Source organism: Grus americana, chromosome 3, assembly GCF_028858705.1.
Source record: "Grus americana isolate bGruAme1 chromosome 3, bGruAme1.mat, whole genome shotgun sequence".
Classification (NCBI taxonomy): Eukaryota; Metazoa; Chordata; class Aves; order Gruiformes; family Gruidae; genus Grus; species Grus americana.
In genome coordinates this window covers 44,198,232-44,218,633 of record NC_072854.1, presented here as the reverse complement: position 1 = coordinate 44,218,633, position 20,402 = coordinate 44,198,232, and the positions used below count along the sequence as shown (strand labels likewise).

General features: G+C 40.9%; 1 protein-coding gene and 1 pseudogene across 8 annotated transcripts in view; one reads left to right on the top strand and one right to left on the bottom strand.

The window, feature by feature from the left end:
• The window catches only part of KLHL32 (kelch like family member 32), a 130,851-nt gene extending 119,352 nt beyond the window's left edge, over nucleotides 1-11,499 (bottom strand). For 5 of the 8 annotated variants that reach the window (XR_008576516.1, XM_054821517.1, XM_054821523.1 and 2 more), the window contains exon 1: nucleotides 11,137-11,499. The gene's annotated coding sequence lies outside the window, so the exon portion shown is untranslated. Of the gene's footprint in view, nucleotides 1-2,535; nucleotides 2,659-11,136 lie in introns of all 8 variants that reach the window. The other 3 variants (XM_054821520.1, XM_054821518.1, XM_054821521.1) reach the window with 1 other exon arrangement.
• A 1,743-nt stretch (nucleotides 11,500-13,242) lies between these two features.
• On the top strand, nucleotides 13,243-14,524 carry LOC129204076 (kinesin-like protein KIF11; annotated as a pseudogene).
• Nucleotides 14,525-20,402: the final 5,878 nt, after the last annotated feature.

The window sequence follows — 20,402 nt, the reverse complement described above, 5'->3', positions numbered from 1 at the left end:
CATAAGCTTTAATAAAGTTGAATCACTTGGGAGGAATTACTGTATTTTACTATATTATTCTGGCCTCTACGCTCTATCATAACACTAAGACTTTCCTTGACTTCAATTAGTTTTTCCATTAGTTTAGGTTCCCAGCCTCTAACCCACATGGAAACTACCTATGTCACCTCTACATTCGGTCCACAGCAAATAATGAAATTTAAATATATCAGTGCTAGTACATCTCTAGAGGAAACAATGGGACAGCATCACCACTAGAAGTAACCAACCTTCTAAATCAAAATTTGACACAGACTGATTTAGGAAGAAAAATGCTAACTCAGAGTCACTAGAGAAAAGTTTTGTTGCAATCAAAGGTAAGTGGTGATCAGAAAATAAACACATTTTAAGGTAAGGAAAAGTCAAAATAAAGCAGTCATGGTGGTTTCCTTCCCTATCACCAAATGTATCTCCTGGCATCTAACTGCACCTGAAGCTTTCAGTTCAAACAAAGAATGAAGTTTTTATTATTTATTACTGAGAGAAGATTGAAAATATAATCTAACACCAGACTTATGACTTCGAATGATAAGTGTCTGAATTTATTTAATTACTGATGTCTGGGAACTGACTTTCAGTGTTTGAATGCTTGAGGTTGGCAATGCTAAAATTAAAAGCCATTGAATGATCTAACAAATGGAAGCTATTCATCAATGCCTTGAGCTGGGAACAGAGACACACTGGCCTAAAAGGTGCTGACTGCAGATAGATCCAAGGACTAAGAGGATAATTAAATGGTGTTTGACTTCTCTCTTTACCAAATGGCAGACACAAAAACCTGGATTTGAATCAGAGGATTTGCAGGGGACGGACTGCTCCTCACCTTGCCAATGAGCTGAGTAGTCATATTGTACATGATCCAGCACTGTAATCACAGACTCAGGGTTTTTTTCATCTTTGGACAGTAACATACCAAATGCAGCCAAGAAGTACAGGACTGCATCCAGATGACCTGAGTCACTATAACCAAACAAAAGGTTGACTTCTAGCTTTGGCCAAGTTCATTCATTTACTTGGCAACACTACAGTCACCCCTACCTAATCAGGACATTGTTCTCTAAGAAATAAATAAGTAATGCAAAAATAGACTTGAAATATCTCTATCTTGCAGCACTTTAACTCTTAGATCTGACAGTGTTGCCAGTCAGTGAGCAGACAGAAACTGTTGCATCACCGCTATGACTAGCCTTGCAGCATTATCTCATGCAACTCTCACATTATATTTGAAAAACGCAAGCCTTTACCCCCATATTTATACTGATTCTGAGATAACCAAACAAAGGCTCTTCCCACCAACTTCTAGTAGAGAAGAAGTAAAAACTACAGACTAACTAAAACTTAAAGCTATTTGATCTTAGCTATTTATGAAATTCCTTCAGTAAGTGCTACTGGCAATACAAACCTCTGAGATGACTTGAAATCTGATGCAGCAATACTGCTGGGACTCAAGTATTTCCCCAATTTACCATTGTGTAAATGTGGACTTTGAAGTCCATTTCCCACAGATAGAGAATAAAATCTCTGAATCTGGATTGGAATTTACCAGTCTGTAATTCCTAGATCAACACCTCACCTCCTCAAGCCCAATGCAGAGGCTTGCAGAGACATCCAAGTAGCTTCTCAACATGGTACCCACACAAAACACTGTACTAACAATACTGCTCCTATAGGTTTTGCTAGTTTGTTCAGAGCTAAGTGGGTATTTCTGCACAGCACAGTCAACTTGTATGTCCTCATGGTATGTTTATATGGAAGGTTTTATCCTTCCTGTAAGACAGATTAGATCTCTTTTTCCTACCATCATAGTCACAAAAGCATTTGATCTATGGTTTAAATTTACCAGCCTACTTGGTTCCAGTGGAGCCATACAACTATGAGATTCTCTGTGCAGATCCCAAGAGTGCTGAAGACAGGTTTCTGCTCCACATAGGGAATAGCTAACAAAAAGGTGCAGCTTCAGGTATGATTTTTATTACCACTTCATCAGCTCCATTTTTAGTCTGAGTCTACCCCTATGTTTTAAGGCTATAGGCTTTCTTTGGGGCATAGATCTGGTTGCATGAAAACAGCCAATATGAGTTATCAGCTATTAAGATACTCAGACCTTACTCAGTCACAAAAACTAAGTATCAATATGAAGTAAAAACAGAATATTGATCTCGGGATTTGGTGTCATTTAACAACTCCTAAAAAACCTCCCACAAATAAATGCATACATCCCTCAGCTGAACAGCTGGAAATACTCTGCTCATCTGAGTATTGCCTACCTATCACTTTGTACAGTAATGTTAGACTGAAAAATGCAAAGAACACAAAATAATAAGGAAAATAACGTCAATGTAGTAGGTAATCATCTCAAATTTAAGTACTAAAAGAAGAGCTTTCCTTGTATGAAATGAAAAGTTTTGTTAGGGGAAAGGATTCTTTGCTTTAACTAACTGCAACATTGTAAGCTAACTGCAAGATTGTAACACTCAGAAATGTTACTGGAAATACCTTGGGGAGATTCAAAAGACTTCTAGCAGTATTGAATGCAGTAGTTGGAGATGATTTTCACCCTTCTCTGAGGCTGGAGTTGGTTAAAATCATTGCCTTTGGTTTCCAGAGATTTTCTACAGACTGAAAACAGGAGATCATGAAATGTAACTGACATTTGCCCCAGGTTTGCAAACAATGGTTTTCAGTATTTGAAAATAACTTGCTTCTTTTTGTGCACAATCTCTTCTGCTTTTGTAAGCCATGAATAACAGCTCATCTTTTATTTGTTTTCAGTTTCTCACAGAACCAGTTTGTTATGATTGCTCTCTCCTACACAAAAGCTGGTCAGGATTTCCAAACACCCGTCTGTTTATTTGTGGCAAGCTGCAGTAAAAACATTTGCTTACTCCAATTCAATGAAAGAATCTGGTAAATAAAAATACTAATTTAACACCTTTTACCCCCTACTATATGAAAGAAAACTAAGCACTTATAGTCAGCATGTCTTTCTCTAGTCTGCCTATATTCACTACAGCGCAAAGCAACTGGTTGCTCTTCTTTCAAGATAGAATGGGTACAAGTTCAGCAGCAACACTGGCTTCTGTACTTCCTTCTCTTGCCTGACCTGGCTGAAGAGCGTGTAGAGACTTCTGTGGGGTTGCTTTTTAATTTTTAGGGGCTTTTGGTTTGTTGGTTGTTAGGTTTGTTTTTTTTTTTTTTTTCCTTAAAGCTTTAAGAGGCATGCTGGTGGTCCAGTCCACATTACACCTCCGCAAACAGTGATGCCAGCAAAACACCAGAGCAATAAGCTGCTGTGGAAGGGCAGAGGACTCATGAGTACCTCAAGCCAGTATTGCTGCTGGTATCAAACCATGATAGAAAGGCAAGGAGAGAATGATCCACAACTTCTACTTGGTTGTCATCTTTCTATCCAACAAGGTGCACAAGGGATGGTAAATCCCTTTGAATGTTGTGATAAAGTCTGTTTCTTCTGACACTTTTCAAATGTGTGTATCACACAGATAAACAGAGTCGTAACTGAGAATGGATAGAGGGGCTTTTTTTTTTTCTTCAAATAAAAAATTGTGAATTTACAGCTCAAGATTTTCTTCAACCTTTCCCCACCTTCCTTAGCCTGAGACACAACTTTTCCTTATTTGGAGAAAAGCCTCTGTTTCAAGAAAAAAACACCTAAAAAGATGATCTTAAATAATTTTTAATCTTTGATCTTTAATTTGGATCAGAAACAGAATTAGAAAAGAAACAGACAAGTGTTTAGACTTCTGTGCCCTCTTCAGGTCTAAGAAACACTTCTGTTCGGAAGCCTTGTCCTTTTTTCCTCCTTCCACAGACTGTATCAACTGGCTCAGAAAAAACACAAAACAAAAAAACCCCAAACAACCCACAAAACCCCACCCTTCACCTCTCTCATATCTTTAGATCACCATAGCTATACTACCGCTTCCCCCCCCTCCTTTAAGTGTTCAGAGCTTGGTCTGGTTTACTATGGGCTACTTGGTAATGACCTAGTAATCTCTCTCACTACCCGGGCCAAAGAGTAAACAAGCCAGAAACTAAAGAAGCAGCCTATGAAAATTAATTTCTTAGGTTTCCAACAACATTCTTTAATATTCATGGAACACAGACCAGTGACAGGATAAAATGTAGAAACGTAATGTGTAATTCATTGAAGCAATCTATGCCATTGAAGACACTTCCACTTCCCTTTCCCTGCATGCCCTGTGCTCTTCCACAAATGATTACCCCAGAGCACAGGCAACACTCGCGTTGCCCCCATCCCACTGGCATTATGGTACAAACCCAAACTGACATCCCATGACAGTGCCTACTGATGAGGCTGAGATGTAGGCACATGCTCTACTCCGCCAGCATTGCTACATGACCAAAAGGAAGCGCGAAGCTGGAGGTATTTCTGTCTTAAACTGCCACAAATTACAACTGCCAAGGCTCAGCTATTAGAGCCTTAATTCTCTTCACTTATCCAGCAACACCACTAAAAATCAATGCAAGTCCACAATGCAAGAGTTACCTCTAATTAGCAAAGACAGTAAATTCAAATGGCCTGTCTAGCAGCTTTCCTCCCTTTAAGGTAGTTTAGAGTTGCACTATGCCAGATTTGGAATCCTGTGGAAATGTGAACAGCTGTGAGAAGTATAAACTACACTAGTTTTATTCATGACTTGATCTTATCTTCAGTAAGTCTCTTCTGTCATTTGTATCCAAAGATCTAAAGCATGGAATCTGACTCCATAAAGCATTTAACATGATGGACCTGATTAAAAGGTCCTAAAGAAACTTAACAATTCTAATAATTGGGGGGGGGGGGGGGAAGCCCAACAAACAAATACAAGCAGTTGCATTTGTATGCAATAGTCACCACAGACCACAAGAGATGCGGATTGTATTTTAATGTAACCTCACTGAGGATGAGAAGCTCAGAGCAGCAGGGGTATGGCACACTCTCCAATGCACTCCACAGTCCTGATGCACTAAGACCCTGCCAGAAAGTAGTTCTGTTCCCTTCCTGTTTGTTTGCCAGGGTTTTCTTTTTATCCTTTATCCTGGGTTTCTCCTTTAGCAGGGGGGGGAAGAAGAGGAAGTTCAGCGAAGGAATATACCGAACCCACAAGACAGGTACTGTTATCCCCACTAAAGAAGTCCCTCACTTCAGTTCAGCCTTTAGCTCTTGAGATCTCTATTTTGATCTCCACAGTTTGCTGAAGTCCAAGTCCAGTTCTGTTCTGAAAATATCACCTCAGTTCCTTTTTTTGTTTTATGCAATTAAAATAGAGGCCATTGACTGAAAGAGGGCTTTCAAAACTAAGTGTAACACAGAAAAGAGAAAAAACACGCAAGAGATGTATCCCCTCAAAGGGAGAACCTTTTGACAGACTATTATTGCTTTAAAGACATCATTTTAAAATCTGTATTAGATCAGGAAAAAACATCCTTCAAAGCCACTCTCTTCTTATAAATGTAGCTGTTGGAAAAAGTGTTAATAGCAATTTTAGAGAATTCCAAAAATAAACCTAGAAAGAATACATTCTATATATCCTGATGACATTTCTTCAACTGCAGCTTTTTATCTGCTCTGTCTTGATAAGCCACACAGAGTCCCAGTTTAGCTTACAAAGGGCAGTAGCCCTTTTACTTTATTTAATCTGAAGTGAAACCTGATGGAAAATGTTTCAGACACAATAAAGCCATAAGCTTGCTCATGTCCGCTTCAAGATTTGCTATTAATCTAAGCAATGTTGTTTTCACTTAACCAATTTTGTTTTTCTTTAAAACAAAAAAAACCCCAACACATACAGGATAGAAATTACATCTTTTCAATGCTGCAGAAATGGACCTCAACCACTCTTAGATTCACTGTCTTCAAAACAAAAGCCCCCTGTTATCCAAACTAGTGTTGCTGAGAAATTTTTTCAAGCCTATTCTTACTGAAGAGTAGAATGAAAGGCTATTCTGGAGGCACAAGGGCTTAGAAAAATTGAAGATGTTAAAGTTTAAACTACCAGGGGAAAAAAAATACATACACACATTTTTAAAATACACCCTAAGTAATCACAGCATTCAGGAAAAACACAACAGTCAATTAGGCTGCAACATCACATCTTCTATACTGTCAAAACCCACCACTATACATATCATTCCTGTCAGGAAAAATAAAAGACAGATGGTTGCAGAAAAAGACACTCTTCAGAACAACCATAACCTTTAAGTACTGATGAATCAAAATATTTATAATATTTATCCCCTTATAAAGTTCATTCTCTACAATTAAAGTTCTTCTAAATTGCTGTAGCATATTGCTACAGAAATTTTGGCAGAACACATTCTCAATTTACATAATTGTTCAGAGTAGTCACCTAACTTAGAGAAAAATCATGCATTCTCAAATATTATTGATGTCCTGAACCCTCCGATTTATTTTACTCATAACTGTTCACATATTTTTGTTGCTTTCTCATCACAGAGAAGTCTCCAACTGCTGATATCAAAGTCAATAGCATCAAACTGGTACGAGCGTGAATGGAAGTTGCATGGCATTCACTATTGGAATGTCATTTTTTGAAATGACCCCTTTCATTTCTCAAGCCAACGGAGAAACATATTGTGAATGTTAGCAATGTATGTAGGTGTACAAAAACCCATCAGTATTACCCCAGGTGCCACAGGGTATCTGCCCTTTGATTGACTTAGCTGTCCACTGGCAGAGTGGAACACAAAAGGTATTCTAATTCAGCTATTTTGCGTGTGCAAAACTTCTTCCCAAGAAAGGAAGCCAAACATTGCTGGTCCACAGAAAGTCTGGCAAAGGACTTCAGTGTCAAATCATAGCTATGTCCACATTTTTCCATAGTTAAAAGTGCAACTAAAATACAAATCTGATAAAACCTTGACAAAACATTTTTCCAATCCCACTCTTGGCCAGGTCACTGTGCAGTCAATAGCGCAAAGTTCCTCCATGCCTGCTGGAAACCACAAAGACTGTGGCCTAGGACACAGATTAGCACTTGCCCAGAACACACTGCAGCTCCTTTCTGGCCTACATTAGATTTCCCTTTCTATAAAGGTCAAGCAGATTCAGATTCGGGGTGGCTGGTCCACATGAGAACACCTCAAACCAGAAATTTTAAAGCTCTCTTGGCCTCCCAGTTTAAATTGCCAAACTCTAACATCATTGCTTCATTTTCTTCTCTTGAAGCTACCTCCCAGAGTTGCCTCTGGTCCCTGGAATTTCTTCACAGACTCAGCAGGAATGTCACTCAAAAAATTCCCTCCAAAGTATGCTTCTTCTCAAACTGAAGGTTCTAACTGTTTAAAGACCAAAATTCAATCAGAGATAAATCCCACCTGTGATCCAACATTTAAAAAATAAATTAAAAAACTGTTTAAAAAACACTGTGAAAAGTATCTGCTCTTTATTCATTTTCAGTAATCGGAATTTGACAGTAAAATTTAAAAAAACCCTCTGAAATCTAGTAAAAGCCTGTAAAATAAAACCATCCCATCTACAAGCAGATACTCTTGCAAAAGGGTAAGCATATAGAATGACAGAAGCAACGTCAGACCTCATTTTATCTCATAAGCGGTCAAAAGGCATCTAAGAACACAAAGTGGAGATTTAGAAATTGCTATGTCAAGGATACTATGTCTTTAACTACTACGCATAATTGTCAGATAATTCAAGAAACTGGGGGGATATACCACCACAACAAGTTAGTAATTTTTGCGGGGAATAAATATATAAAAAAATTAAAAATCAGGTTTCTAAAAATTGAATAATGTTAGGAAAAACTCTGTAATTTTCAGCCTTTTGACACTGTTCCTTTAACTATCTCCGAAGAGGTGAGATACAAAAATCTGAACACGATTCCTCTCCCTGCTCCCCACCCCCCTCCCCACAATCAGTTCTGGAGTAATTGAAGTTCTCAGAGCACAGAACACACTGGCAAGTACCATATGAAAATCCTAGATGGATGAGAAATATGAAGGATAATTTCTTTACGCTAAAAAGAATTAAAATGAGACAACTATGTGGTTACTGTGGGTGAGTATAATTATAGCAGATGACATTTATGTTTGGCTAGTTTCTCCTGATAACACTGTCAAGTGTTCTTGCCTGGGTGTTTAAATTAATTTCATTTTTCACTTAATCCATTCCCCATTTCTAGTCCAATTTATAATCATCACTTTCCCATACTAGCATGGCATCAAATTACTGTCATTCCTGGCCATTAAGTCAATCATATTCCATTCAGCAGAATTGATCAAAACCACCACAGCAGTGCCAAGAATTTCGTATTGAATACATTCCTTTTTGCTGTGTTGTAGAAGTTGATCATCAGTGTCAGGAGCTACATTATATCAATTTCTGATTTTTCAGTCAGAAGCAACACATTCTGAATCAAAAACGGAGATAACAAAAAACGTCTGGGTTTTTTTAAATGAACTCTGAATTTTCTCTGGTCAAATCCCACTCACTTTACTTTGGGCCTTTTCTTCAGTGGGTACTTGCACGCAAGCCTAAATTTCCATCTGCTACCGATGTTTCAACCGTTCTTCTCCTTACTGTAAAATGGAAATTTATTGCTCCCCTTAATACAAAGGGAACGATCAGAGAGGAAAAGAAAACAAAACAGAAACACCTTCCCTGACGTTACTCAAATTTCTTTGTGTGTTCAAGTTAAAATCCTGAGCCAAATTCAATTACACCTTTAGCAATACACAGACTTTTTAATAGGAGTTGCCATCTCAAACACAGCTGTTAATGTCCTTCTTACAGAGAAGATAGACTCAAATAAGATTGCAGCTCAACTAGAAGATCCCAGGGAATCTTGAGTTTGCTGTCCAAGGCAAGATTCTACACTTTCTGTCAGGGCTAATTTGAAGTTCAGTCACTTCCAAACTTGCTTTCAAAAAAATATCTCCAGAAATTTAATTTCTGCACAGTCATCTTTACTTTTAGAACATCACATGGTTTTCTAACAGTAAAGACAACACTTAATCTCATATTCTGTGTGGTTCATGTAACATGCTGATGTATAAAGTGTTAAACAAGACCTCATTTTCCATATTAAAATTCCCTTCCCTAAAAGCACTTGCTCTCGCTTGGAATTGAATGAATGCAAGATCTACCTGTAAATCTAACTGGATCGTTTTTGAAGAAAGCCTGATGTGAGCCTTCCCCTCCTTTAAATATAAGAAGTACTATTTTCCCCAAATCTGCGAACTCAATAGCTGCCCAAACGCACATTTTCTCCTTGCACACTTGTACAGGAAGAAACGGGGACTTTTGTTGCTCGTAATAAATCACAAAGATATTTTTTATAAACACTGTACGCACCTAAAAAAGATCTTATGCTTAAGAGGTGTTAAGTGGTACAACTGCATTATTTTTAGTGTCCTGCTAAAGCAAGAGCTTATTATTCCCTACCAGTTTCTCAGAGTACCCATACCTAGTTTAGTGCTTCATACATAATAACTGCAAAATGCTTTACAGATACTGTCAAATTATTCACAATCTGAAAAGCAGACAAAAGATGAAAGTTTTTCTAGAATACTTCCAAAGTTAAGTAAAAATTTCTCTCTAATCATTTGTATACTTGAGCAGAACAAAGAGATCTGACTGAGCAGCTAGATATTGGTAGATTTTTAAGCATCTGTGGTAAGAATATTATTTGTTCAGCACATCTCTAGATTTCAGTAGGATCTAGTTAAATAGTAAACTTGGGTTTTGGACAACTCTAAACAATTGTTGAACAACCCTCAGAGGCCTTACCTCTGCCAACTGCTTCATGCAGACAGATCCCAGAATCAACAGGAATTGGCAGGGCTACAGTAATTCTTTACCCTATGTGCCACAGTTAACAGGATTGCGGCCCGTGGGTCTACTCCTGATCTTTTCATGACTGAACGAACGCTGCCATTAACATTTACGCAAATAAGATTAACCTCAACTTGCTTCTGAAACATTTGTAAGACATCCTCTTACCCCTACAAAACCAGACAAATTTACAGCAAGCTTAAAAAACAATGTATTCCCACTATTTCTTAAGCTCAACAACTGCAGTTTATCTCACCGTGCTAACTTTAAAACTGTAGCTCCACTTCTTTCACATTTTATTATAGCATATGGTGCCAAGTATACTGTTTCCCAGTGTTTGTGTGCAACAGTTATGTATATCAACTGTCAGTCGGACTCTGCCAGACACCATACAGACAAGCCAGCTTCGCTCTGCAAGCTGAATTCACCTTCCATCGATATGCCCTGGGAGACTCACAGCGATGAGTCATCAGCAACCTGCAGCATCGCAGGGGTTTTTTTGGTAGAATTGCTCCAGATTGACCAAATAGGAAATTTAGTGCTGAGAACCAAATCTTTCCCTATCCTAAGCTAGGTATTTAACCACCTAAGCAGTACCTTTTAAATTCCTAGGGCTGCAGATTTCACCTTCCAGCAATCAAGGTGCCTAATTCCTTTCCAGCTGGGAACTCTCGCATATTTAAGCACTTGAGAGGAGCAAAAGCTTGGTTTTGCCACTCAAACGAGTAGCTTCAAGTCTACACGAAGAAAATCGCTCCTTTAAGTAAGAAGATGCATTTCAGCCTCCGTTTCGAAGCAGCAGAGCCATGTTTTAAGAAACCGCCACAAACCCAGCACCTGGAGCACGTCCCCATATAACCTCGGAGGGAGCAGGACCCGTCGCGCCCCGGAGCCAAGCCTCCGGGCTCCAGTTCCGTCCTTCTCCCCACTCTTGCCGCCTCCTACGCCGGAGTAACACCGAGCCCAGTGCTGGCAGGACCGCTGAGGCGCCGACCAGCCGTTACCCAGGGACGCCCCAACGGCCGGAGCTGCCGTTTGAACCGTCTCCCTGGCAACAAAGCCACACACACACACACCCCCCCTGCCCGGTAGTGGTGCTGAGGGGCCGAGACAGCGGGGCGAGGCGGCGGGGGGGGGGGGGGGCGGCCGGCGGCGGCGCGGCGCGGCCCGGCCGCCCCCCCCTCCCCCCCGCCTCGCCCCGCCGCCCGGTCCCGGTTAGGTAACGGCGTGCGCTGCCTCAGGCCCGGCCGCTCAGCTCAGCTCACCTCACGGCAGGTGACGGGACCGCGCACGGCGGCGACAGCGCCGCCCTTCCGCCCCGCTCCGAGGGCAGCGGGGGACGAAACGCAGGGAAGAGAACCTCTCGCGTCGTAGACCCGCCGGGCTAGCTGTGCGACTCTGGTGCCTCAACAGGAGGAGCTTCCCCGCCCCGCCCAGTGCGCAGCGGCGGCCCGGCGCGGCAGGGCCGCACCTGCCGGAGGAGGGGCAGGGCCTGAGTCGGGTTGGGCCGCGGGACCTTGTCGCTGGTTCTCAGTCACTCCCGAGGCGTTGTAGGGGCGTCTGTGTTCACCGTGCCCGCTGGAGGCGGCGGCCGCCGGCAGCGCCACAGGCTTCCCGCCCGCCGCGGCCCTGCGGGAGGGCTGGAGGGAGAAGGCCTGGCCAAGCCCTTGAAGTAGCGCCAAGTTTGTGGGCAGAGCACCTGAGAGGCGGGATCTCCACAGGGACAGCGGCGTCGGGAAGGTTGTCAGCCGGGGGGAGTTAGGAAGGAGGATTTTGGGACAAGAAATTTGGCTCGAAAGGGAAAGGTCTCCAGAAGGGGAGGCCCACTGCAGGGTCAGGGCCTGAGCGCTAGATCTAGGATATTAAAGCATCAGTGCTTTATAATCCTATTAAGGATTTTGATGCAGCTTTTTAAAAACCTTACTGTTAGAGTGAAGAGGGATACCTCTCTGAGATAAAACTGCACACAGCAGTCATGTATTTTTCCAGATGCTGTCTTTGCAGGGACACAATACTCGGCTTTGCAGAGACGCTCGGTAACAGTGCTTTTCTTCAGCCTCTCCTCATGGAACTGTGAGGTGGTAGGAGCTTTTCTTCCCCCACCTTCTGACTGATCCCATAATCGTGAAGAATGAATGAGAATTAAATGAATGAGAATTAAAAAAGAAATCTAATGATTAGTGAGCCACTCGTACAATTTAGTGAGACTGGACAGTGCTTTAATATAGAGGAGGAAATAATATTTTCAGAATTGCTTAGAGCAGCTCTAGTTTTGAACAGAGTTCGCATCTTGCTACTGTCTTTTCTTAGGAGTCAGTTCCTGTTTTCTGATCCTGTACAGTTAATACAAAACCAGTAGAATCCAGAAATCTCTGCCTCCATCTCCAATATACCTCCATATTAAATTTTACATACAAGTCATATCAGAGGAGTTCAAGCCTTTTTCAGATGACAATTCCCCAAAAATATTTTTCAGAGCGTGAGTAGTTAAGCCTACTAACAGATGAGTTGTTCTGCTTTAAGGTGTTCACAAAAGGCATGTAGAAACACAATTCCTCATCTGCAAAGCAGACAGTAAAAACTGGAAAGTCATTTCAGAGACTGCACAACGCCAGATGTGGTATATGGTGCCTTTTGTGTAGTAATGCAAAGCTTCTCCAAGTCAAGTTTCAAGCAGGTTGGTGCCGATGCATTGCAATACTAGGCAGAGGCCCAGCTCTGTTTCAAAACAAAGGCATAAAGAGAGGGCCACTGCTTCATATCAGGGCCCGTTAACTCATGCGCAACACGAAACTGTTATGGCTACATTACCTTTTATTGCAGGGCTATTTTGATCAGTGTTAGCTTAAACGTGTCCACACCTTGCTGCGCTGCACAGTGTGGACATAACAAGGTAAGTGATGAGCAGAGTCTCCCTATACTTAAACATTTCTGAGCCACTGTAACTCGAAACTTGGCAGGAACCAGAGTGCGGAGCTGCAGGAGGTACAGTGCTGGTGGCTGAGGTGAGCAGAATGTGAGCAGTGGCTGGTTGGCTGGAGCTTGAGGGGTTGCAAAAGCATTGAGGGACAGTCCATGCTTTGCCTCTTTCCCTGTCAGATTGGCCCAGAGGTGTAGCATGGCTTCCTTGAGCTTCCAGGGAAGCGGCTACATGAAGAACGCGAAGGGCAAGAACATCCAAGTGGTGTGATGCAGGCCTTTTCATGCCTCAGGATGTAAAGCAAGTGCCTATGCTTTTGTAGACTGTGATCAAGCAAGGACAAAAGTTAGGGTCTGCACTGAAGGAGTCACAGACAGCTGATACATACAGGAGTGTTGGGTGTCACATTTTGGATGATGTTATTATGGGTGCGACTGTACAGTGATCATTTATGGCCAAACTGGTATTGGAAAGACTTTCTAAATTTAAGGGGAACCCCAGTGAAGAATATACTTGGGAAGAGGATTTGCTACCAGGTATGATACATTGTGCCGAATATTAGAAAAACTCAGAGTGATACTGATTTTTTTTTTTTTTTAAAGTCTCTCTTCTGGAAATCTATAATGAAGAGTTTTTTGATCTTCCGAATCCTGTTCCCACTGTTGGAGAAAGACTGCAGATGTTTGATGACCCCATAAACAAGACAGGTGTAAATGTGAAAGGCTTGGAAGAAATACCTGTGCACAACAAAAATGAAGCCTACCAAATCTTGGAAAGGGGTGCAGCAAAAAGAACTACTGCAGCTACTTACACAAATGTATATTCCAGTTGATCCTAGTCTGTGTTTTCGGTTACCATCCATATGAAAGAAACCAGAGCAGAAGGACAGGAGCTTGTTAGAATTAGAAGATAAACTTGGTTGATCTTGCAGGAAGTGAAAACAATTTGGAGTAGTTGATAAAAGAGCTTGTGAAGCTGGAAATACAAAGTAGTCTGTTCTGACTGCAGAAGGAGTTATTACTGCTCTTGTGGAAGGAGACACAGAGAATCTTAAATCCTTCAAGCCTCTCTTGAAGAACAACCAAGAACATCAATAATTATCACAATTTCTCACACATCTATAAATCTTGAGGAAACACTGAGTACACTGAAGTATACTCACAGAGCAAAGAACATAATGGAGCCTGAAGTTAACCAGCAGCTGCCAAAAGGAGCTATTATTGAGGAAGATACTGAAGAGACTGAGCATCTAAAAGGAGACCTTGCTGCTGCACGAGAGTAAAATGGAGTCTGTATTTTCATTGAAAATTCTTGAAGCCCTTAAAGGAAAGCTGACAGTTCAGGAAGAACAAGTTGTGGAAGTATATTGATATAATCAGTGCCATGGAAGAAGTGAAAACAATCACTAAACCATTCACAATTAATAAAAGCAAACCTTAACAACAAAAACTGATCTGCTCATCAAGGAGAAAGAACTGAAAGAAGCACAGGCAGATCTGCAAGAAACCAAGGTTCCTCTGGCTGAGAAAGAATATGTGGTTTCAGTTTTAGAAAACACCAAAGAAAAACTTCATGGCACAGCTAGCCATTTGGTTACTTCTGTTAATACAAGAGATGTATCTATGCAAAACTGGTTCATAAGAAGGCTGTCAATCAACACAATGCTATCATCCAAATACATTTGCAGGAGAAATGAATGTTCTTCTGTTCCACAAAATACCAGATTCAGTTAGAACAGTCTGAAGCAGCAACAGATGTTGACATCTTATGCATATTTTATAGGTGGCCTCCTATCTACCAGTTGTTCAGCAGCTGATATATTTGCATTAGTCGTATCATTGTCTTTTGCCTCTGTTAAAAAATTGCTGACCACTGAACTTCCTTATATGTCTGAAAAAATATGACAGAATAAGACTCTGCCATATGCTAGTAAAGCTAAGCTGTTGAGGTTGACCGGGGAGCATATCTGTGGATTAGGAAAAGCATTAAATATCTTGACACTAATGGTGGAAGTTGTCCTGGAACTGAACTGTCAGCTTCAGAATAACATGAGGAAATGTTCTGCTGTGGCTGATTTGATGGAGGGCCATAAAAAGGGATTAACATCTTAAGAGATCTCTGTCTCACTCTGAAAAAATTACAGGAAGAAACAGACAGTGTTATTTCTCAGCTGCAAAATACTGCAAGAATTTCAGAGAAATAGAAATGGCAAGGCTCGTATATACAAAGAACGCAAGTGAATGAGTGTCCTCACTGCAAAGCCAGATGGACCTGTTGGCACAGGAGATACAGAAGAACTTCGCTGGTATACTGTCAAAAAATGGAAGTTTGAAGACCACCATCACTGCTGGGCAAGAAAATGTTTACCTGGAAACTATGGAGTTAGTCAGGGGTAAAATTACTTCAAAACAAATTTATTGCATCTCTGGATAATTTTTTTCAAGAGCTCAAGGACATAAATAGTGAAAACAGGAAGATGCTGGTGGAATCCACTGTCTGTTCTCAGCAGCTTCTTAGCAATCTCACAAATGTGTCTCAGGATACTGGTAAATGGAGTGAATTTAAAACTGCTGAAATAGTTAGCTTTATGGATCAGTAGCAGGCCGCCTTCAGCAATGAGAAACAGCAGCTTCCATGTTTACAATAAAAAACAGAAGGTTTATGATTGAGATCAGTATTTTGTATTGGACATTTTGTTCCACATTAAGTTGCAGTAGATGTGGTTTGGAACTACCACATTGTATGAATAGAACATATGATATATTTTATTATATGCATATCAAGAATACAAATAGTCTTTTGTGTTCAGAGATCCTTGACATACTGCTGGCACTAAAACAAACTGATGATTTTAAAAGCATTGGAAGTCACCCATGAGAGCTATAAACCAACGGCCCATACTGACCTTAAAAAGAGTATGTCCTGTTCCTGCCAGCCATGTTCAGGGTCTCCACATCTGTGCTCTCATGTAGAGGCCTGAATGAATGACTGCTAAAAAAAGAATCTTCGTATCGATTTCCAGTATGTGCTCACTGAAAGCCAGTCAATAAGTAAGAACTTACTCAAAGAATGGAATTGTCCTATGGTTACTGGAAGCTGGGAGCTAGACAGCAAGCAATTCTGTGTAACAGGGAAATGCAATGGATTATGTATATACAACTTCTCTCAAGAACAATAGCAAATTGTGGTTTGTGACATTTACAAAGTGTGTAACTGTTAAAGAGACAGAAAAATTATCCTTAAATATAGACTTGTCAGGTTCTTTTATTCTATATATATATTAACGCTTATATTGCTACAAATATACTCCCTTAGATATTTTTTATGAGTGTGACTTTAGAGATTGGCATCAGTGCAATTTCTTTATCACTGCAACATATGGCAGTCTTCCCTGCTGCCAAAACATGGCCATGTTTCAGCCTCAGGGTACAGCTGGGTTGAACTTAAAACTGAGACTGTTTTCAAACATACAGAATTTTATTTTACTCCTGACACCATAAAGGAAAAGTAAATTCAAAATTCCTGTCACTGGCACCTCTGTGAACACTACAGTGCCTAGTGGTTCCAGCCATGCTAGGAAGTGTTTTTTCCTTCTAGTTTTTTGATAATATCTAAAATGATAACCAGTCACTACTATGTCAGCATCATGTATCACTCAGCTATCCAAACTGAAAACTTCTTCAGATCCCAGCATGGATTTGCAAGATTCTGAATCTTACAGTGATTTATGGTGAGTTTCCCACAAAAACACAAGTTATAGGAATCTCTGTTAATGTGCCACCAATGATTCTGTAAACCTTCTATTCTCAGAGGCTCTTTACAACACAGCTACGCTTAACCCATCATTTCCTCTTAGAGTGTTCTTCCTGATTTGCAAAGCTGAAAGTAAACCTGCTGCACAGGTGCACGTTATCTCAACATTCTGAAAATTAGCCAAACACAGCCAAATCCTAGTTACATTTGAAAATATACCAAGCACCACTATTTTGATTAAAACTGTGAAAATATCAAACACTACACGAAGTTATGAGCAGTTCGCTCAGCTGAGCATTTCCCAGATTACATGGCAATACCACAAGCTTCTAAAGGAAGCAAACAGAATAAAGGTCCATTTAAAACGGAGAAAGAAATAATACCTGCAGTCCCATCTCTAGCCTTGCAACTGGAGCTAGAAGAAAACCCCATAAGGGCCTTGGGTTTTCTGCTTGGTGGTGGAGCTGACAAACAGCAACTGCATGACAGCACCTGCTTAAAAGATGCCCAGTGGGCAAAAGAGAATTAAAACAGGTAAGGGAGTAACTATTCCCTTCTCAGTAGTAGATATATAAATAGTAGTGTTAGCTATAACATTGGAGTTGTCTAGGTCACTGCTTTGACCTGGTTCTTTCATTTGGAACAGGTTTAGTCTGATGAGGTGGCATTCCCTACAGGAGGACGGAAGCTTCCTGAGGGGTAGCAGGGTGGGTAAGGTCCTGTTCTGAATCTTGCAACACTTCCTCTGCTATGCATGTTCTGAATACAGCTCTGGATGCAGCACTTAACATTACAGAAAGAAAAAAAGGAAGTGGAGGTTAGAGAAGAAACTAACAAAACAGTTCTCTAAGCAACCCGCATAGTACTCTTGGCAGGTAAATTGCTGGCCACTGAAAGTCAACTTCTTTTTTTATTCCTCCATCTCCTTTTCTAGATCCCCCTTACTCCCAAAGAACAGTTGAGCACGGCTCAGCCTGAGGCTGCTTTAAATGAAATCATTCTCCACTTCTGAACTGTTGAAATCAAAGGAGTCTGGCATGTTAGATGTGACAATCCACAGCTTTTATTTCTGTGAAGTAGGAGGTGTATTTCTAACATCAAGCAAGCATATTTTACTGCCAGTACTCTGAAAATGTAGTTGCTCTGTTTAGCATGTGGCTGCTACAAGAGGGGCTGGAGGCACCAATGTACGAGGAGTTCCATGAGCAGAGGAAGGGGATCACAGAATGGCTAGCAAAGGAGGAGCAGGGGTAGAGTCTTGGGGAAAATGGTCAGGGAAAGAGACCATGCACTCCTGCAGTGCTTTTTCCACTGTGATAGATGAGCTTGTATATATAATGCTTTACTGAGCCTGGTGCAAGCCTTGACACTGCCACTCTGCTAACAAAGGTGTAGGCCTCAGTGTAAGAGCGCTTTGCATGCCTTTGTTTTCAAAACCCATGTACCTTGGGAATGACAGCCTCTTCAGATTACTCTTCCTTCAGCTTTTTCTTACATTCAGGTCCTTCCTATAATGGAAAGTACTACATGGTGATAGTGAAGATCTGAAAGAATGACTGAATATTTGCTGCATTTTTAATTCTGAGACAATTAGACAACCGATTCTCTCTCTGTTAAGAGAGAGGATGCAGGTGTTAGAAACCGAGGAAGAAGAAAGCTCATATAAGTAACTTAATGAGCTTTGTCTGTCTGCGGAACCACAGGACTTTCTATTAGAGGGTCCTCATCCCTTCCATGTTTAAAGCTGGCAGAGCTGACCTCATCGTGCTGCCTTCAAAAGCCTGAATGATGAGTAAAATAAAGGTTTGTTTGAGCCACTTGCTGCTGGCTCCCTCTCATGAGGAAAGAAACAGCAGCTACACAAAGGACCTTACTGCCAGCAAGCTCTGGAGCCTGAAATGGTATCCAAATGACCTGCAGCTGAATATCTAATTCAGCAGAAAATTTGCCACAGTCCAGAATGTTCATTAAGAACAAAATGACTATGCACACCAGCAATCCCTTCCTCACAGAGTTTAAAAAAAATTATTTTTAATTCTGTAATCATAAAGCCCTGTAAGTCAGAACACCATCTGAAGACTAGCAGAATAAGAAGAGCTAGTGGGTACACATTAGAAACACAGCATGTGACAGAAATACGAGCATGTCTAGCACATTGTCCTTAGTCTTCCTCAACCAAGGACTATTCACTTTCCAGGCACCACTTTGAGAACAGTTGATTCCGTAACTGGTCATGGACTTCCAGTCTTTCGCCATGCAAAAGCACTTGCAAACATTAGTTACTGTAGGCTGCCGCACCCTACACTTTCAGTTTTGGGTTTACTAAGTTTTAAGTTGTTTCTGCAAATGCTACCAGCCTTTCAGCCTTCTCAGTGTGTGTTCTAACAGCTCTCTCAGGTTTTTAGAGAGCATTATTGAAGGTCCTGTATGGCTTCATGTTGTCAGGGCATGAATTCATAAACCATGACAGGAAGAGCTAGGTAGATTCCCAAAATAATGATGTTCTGCAGATACCAGTCATACAAGGTCTCAGCTTATTCAAGCATCTCAGTGTCTGATGTGAGACCCCTGCACCTTGCCAGCTTTTCCCATATTGTGTATTGGAAACAGAAGATATTCTAGTTAATGCAGTCACCAAAAGATGAGTATGAGTCTACTCACAGTGGCACTTGTGCAGTTTGGAACCTTTAGTTTCTGAAAGCCTACTATTTCTGCATGGGTGACTGGTGCTGTTAAATCAGTGGGGGAGGAGCTTTTGTAATCATACTGGTGGCATAAGCATGGCTGTACTAAGTCAGACCAAAGATCCACCTAACACAGCATGACTGAAGCCTCACGGGTTGACTTTCCAATACTTAACTCTGTAGTTAAGGAAGAGCAGAAGTCTGGAGTAGCTGGTTTTCTAACAGAAATCCGTTCTTCTAATAGGATGTAATCTTTAATCAGGCAACTGGTGATAGAAAGTGAATGCAAGTTCCGCATATATGTGAATTAGCTTATTTTGTATGTCATGGAAGTGCCAGTATAGGAACAAGGAGCATGCTGGTTGTAATATATATCCTTTTGTCCAAGTTTGCCAGTACATATGTTTTGTTTATTTCCATTCTTGTCATTACCTAGCCATGGAAGTATCTGAATACTGCAAAAGCCACTCTAACATCTTTCTACATAGTTGCCCCACAAATGAGAAATTCAGGCACGGTTCTCTGAAGGGTCCATGCTTGCTTCCTCAACAATTTGTTGAACTGGGTAGGCTACGTGCATGGTGGTCTGTAATACCTTCTGCTGTTTGGATCATGAGGAAAGACAAGAAACAGTGCTCCATACACCAAATACTAGATGGACTGCTTACTCCATATGGCACAAGACTTGCCTTCTGTTGAGATAAGATTTAGGTTACTAATTGTTACTCCATCTGGTATGTGTGGGAATAGGTATGTATGTATGTATTTGGAGATGAATTTCCACTATATACAGTTCAGTTCATAATTCAAGGATTTTTAACAGGCACACTCATCCTGAACACAATATGCCTCTTTTCATCACTACAAAAAATCAGACATGCTATCACAAAAAAAAAAAAAAGCACCACAACAACAAACCAAGCCTGAATGAAATATTTGATAGTTTCACAGATTGACAGCTGACATCTACCTGGACTTCAGATGAAGTCTGTTAAGCTCATTTTGGACAAAGACACATGTACACATGGCACTTAAATGTCAAAATTAGAACACTCCTAATGAATTCTCTTTAAGTCAACAAATAGTGGCAAATGGAGAAGCAGCATCTTGCATCAGCTAGTCTAACATAGTCAAGAAAAGTGGACAAAGTTTTGGAGACACAGTCCTTTCACTA